The following is a 3,843-nucleotide window of genomic DNA, read 5'->3' on the forward strand; positions in this document are numbered from 1 at the left end:
GGCACCACTCCCTAGACGTGGGAATAGAGCCCTGCTGTCCTGACCCCAGCCCTCCCTGCTGTAACCCCTAGGCACCACTCCCCTGAACTGTCCAGACTCCCAGTCTGAGGCTTGAATGTGCTGCCTTTAGGGCAAGACATAAAACCAAGGCCCTGACCCCCTGCAGGTCACTGAAGGCCCCCCCGCGCCCTCCCCATGTTTCTCACAAGAGTCAGGACATGAAGCCCAGCTTCCTGGCCCTATCCCAAGGCCAGCCATCTCCTCATCGCTTCCTGACATCCCTCCCTGCCCAGCCCTGCTCCTGTTTCAGCCAGGGTTCTGCACTGCCCTGACACACCCCAGAGGTGGCCGCATTTCGGCACCGTTATGTAGCATCGCTACGGGACTGTCTTTAATTTATCGGCCCCCGGGCCCTCTCTCTCCCCCAGGTGCAATAACCGGACGCAGTGTGTGGTGGTGGCTGGATCGGACGCCTTCCCGGACCCCTGCCCCGGAACCTACAAGTACCTGGAGGTCCAGTATGACTGTGTCCCATACAGTGAGTCCCATTCTCATTGCTCTTTACAACCGTGTCCGGGTCCGATTTGTTCGCTTCCCTCCTTGCTGTGAAAAACCTCCCACCCAAAGCGGGGGGAGACCCCCCAGAACCGGCTCCCTGATCCCTGGCGCTGGCGGGGGGGGGGGAATGACTGGGGCTAGGGCTAAAGGATTTGGGTGCCTCGCTTTGGCTCCATCCTTTGGGGGAGAACATGCCACGGGGGGGGGGGGGGGGGGGGGGGGAAGGGGGGGGGGCCCCCCCCCCCGGGGGGCGCCGGGGGGCCGGGGGGGGGGGGGGGGGCGGGGGGGGGGGGGGGGGGGGGGGGCGTATCACGCGTCTCGCCGCTGAGGCTGCTGGACACAGACAGACCCTGCGGTTCCCTCAGGCTCTCCAGCCGGCACTGCCCAGCGTCACCCCTAGAGGTCGCCTCGCGTCCCAGCCACGCCTAAGGCTACCCTGCAGTACCCTGCCCATCCCAAGGGGGCGCTGAGGAGCAAGGCTAGGATGGGGGCCTGCCCTGCTTGTTCTGGGGTGGGGGGGAGTGTATCTGTCCCAGGAGGGGGCTGAGTGGGGAGAAGTGATTGGCGACCCACGTGTCCCCATGCGGTGGGAGGGGAGTGGGGTCTAGTGGTTAGAGCGATGGGGGAGGGTGGAAGTCGGGACTCAGGTGGGAAGGATCCTGGAGCTACGTTTGAGGAGGGAGCGTCCTTCTGGGGCAGGTTTCTGGCAACGGGGGCCCCTGAGCGGGGCTGGGTTTGGGGAGCTCCTGCCCGAGGCCAGAGCGGGGGGAGGGCCGGCAGATAAACACAGAGGAGCAGAAGGGAGACCTGGAGTTGGGGAGGGAAGAGAGACTGTGTGTGTGTGTGTGTGCTCCACATGTGTATGCATGTGCTCCCTATGTGCTGTGCGTGTGGATGCGGGCACATGCGTGTGTGCTCTGCATGTGCGCACACCCCTCTGCCCCCACTCAGTTCCCCTTCCCAACACACACCCAGCAGCGACCGGAGCCGCACGTGTGTTGGAACCAGGCCAGGCTGACAGTCCCCTACTCCTCTTGGGCCTGGGAAATTCCCTCCTGAGGAGCAAGTCCTCCTGCATGGAAACAGGAAGTGGGGTTCAGGGAACAAACAGGAAGTCAGGGTTGGAAAAAACAGGAAGCAGGTCTGGAAAAAACAGGAAGTCCCACCTTGGCAGGCTGAGCTGGCTCTGTGACAGCTCCCTGGCCTCCAAGGGAGCCAGGTCTAGGGTTGCCAATTTTGGCTGGACGTATTCCTGGAGGTTTCATCACATGACATAATCTTTAATTACAGATTAAATTCTTGGAGACTTCAGGACAATCCTGGAGGGTAGGGCAACCCTAGCCAGGTCCCAGCATAGGAAGCAACAGGAGGCGCTCGGCCCCCCAAATCCGGCCCCCACTGGGTGCCCCAAACCCTAGGTACCCCAAAGGGATCCCGGGAGAGTGACCCCAGCTCTGGGGTGCATGGTGGGATCTTTGCTACAGCTCATCCATGCCCACTGGGGGTCAAAAGAGAAGGAACAGCGGGGGGGGGGGTTTGAAGCCAGCGCTGCTGTCTAAGGGAGCCGGTTTTGGGGCGCCTCTCTCCCTCTGGGTCTGCAGCAAACACCCCCTGTCCTCTCTCTGCCGCTTTGTGTAGCGCGAGCCAGGGCATGTCATTTCAGGGGTGGGGGGCGTTGCTTCCTGTTGTTTGACGCACTGTCTTTTTCCGGGGGGCTGGGCTGGGGGGGAGGGGAGCCCTGGTAACACCCCCTTTGGTTTCTCCTCGCAGACAGAGCCGGAGCCGAGAGGGCGTCAGAGTCCAGCGCATCCTCTTAACCGATTTAACTCCGATTCCTGTTCCTTTTCCTTTCAGCTCTGCGGGGGACGCGCCCAGACAACCTCCCTCATCTCAGGATATAACTGACTCTGCCCCCACAACAGCACGGGGGCACCCCGCTGAGACTGGGCTGGGATCTCAGACGGGCTGGGCTGTGAGCGGGATGGGGCTGGAGAGAGGGCTAGGCGGGAAGGGTGGGGGACGGATGGCAGGGGGGAGCGACGGAGCATGGAGAGGAGAGAGCTGCAGAGATGGAGGGCTGGAAATCGGAGCCTGCCAGGCTCCGCTGATTTCTCCCAGCTAAGGGCCTGGCCCTGAGGTCCCAGCTGAATGAGTTTTCACGCACACACACGTACAGTTGCACACAGATGCAGGTGTATACATTGCACATGTGTGTACACTGCACACACGCATGCACACAGATGCACATGCCTGCACATTGCACATGTCTGTATCCTGCACACACACATGCACATGTGTGTACACTGCACATGTCTATACACGGCACACACAATGCACACAGATGCCTCTGCCTGTACATTGCACATGTCTGTAGCATGCACACATATGCACACACCTGCATAATGCACATGTCTGTACACAGCACACATGCATGCATACTGATGCACATGCCTGTACATTGCACACGATTGTATCCTGCACACACACATATGCACACCCCTGTACATTGCACATGTCTGTATCCTGCATACACGCATGCACGCATATGCAAATGCCTGCACATTGCACATGTCTGTATCCTGCACACTCACATGTGCACAGATGCACACGCCTGTACATTGCACACATCTGTACACCTCACACACGCATGCACCCAGATGCACACCCGTGCATGTTGCACATGCCCAAACTCACACCCGGTATCCGAGAGGCAGAGCATTCCTCTCCCTGCCTCCTCACCATGTGGCTGCCCGTGTCAGCTGGGCCAGATCCAAGGCGTTGTGATTCGGTGTAGGGTTTATCCCTCGCCTGTTTACACCAGCTGGGCCCCTGTGCCACTCCCCGATTTCCATTCCCATCTGCCGCTCCTTCCTTGGGAGAAATGGAAATTGACATGTCTCCCCCCCCCCCCACTCCCACCCGCTCATGCAACACATTTCAAGGCGACATACGCGCTGCCCAAATGCTTGCCGGGTGGCATCGCTGCAGCGGATTGGCCACCCCTCTCCTCACATTTCAAGGCGCGGCTGTTCTCCTGGCGCTGGCTCGGTGCCCACCATCTGCTCTCCCCCGCGCTGCCACTCACCCAACAGCCAACGTCAGCAAGGGACAGGCGAGGTTCAGGGTGTGGGACTAGCGACGAGAGAGAGAGCGGGGGTGGAGCTCAGCGACGCTGGCATGACGGTGCCGAATCCGGATCTGGCTCTCGGTTACGCTGGGGTGTAAACCCACACTGGCTCCCTGGAAGTCCAATTCTGCTCCCACCGAGGCCAGCGTGGAAAGCAG

General features: G+C 60.7%; 1 protein-coding gene across 2 annotated transcripts in view; it reads left to right on the plus strand.

Annotated features, from left to right (window-relative positions):
* The first annotated feature begins 426 nt into the window (after positions 1 to 426).
* Positions 427 to 3,843, plus strand: part of ADGRL1 (adhesion G protein-coupled receptor L1) — a 36,808-nt gene continuing 33,391 nt past the window's right edge. For both annotated transcript variants that reach the window (XM_029913610.1, XM_029913611.1), the window contains exon 1: positions 427 to 538. The gene's annotated coding sequence lies outside the window, so the exon portion shown is untranslated. The remainder of the gene's footprint in view (positions 539 to 3,843) is intronic.

The sequence above is a fragment of the Terrapene carolina genome, unplaced genomic scaffold, assembly GCF_002925995.2.
Source record: "Terrapene carolina triunguis isolate 2854851 unplaced genomic scaffold, T_m_triunguis-2.0 Scaffold746, whole genome shotgun sequence".
Taxonomy (NCBI): Eukaryota; Metazoa; Chordata; order Testudines; family Emydidae; genus Terrapene; species Terrapene triunguis.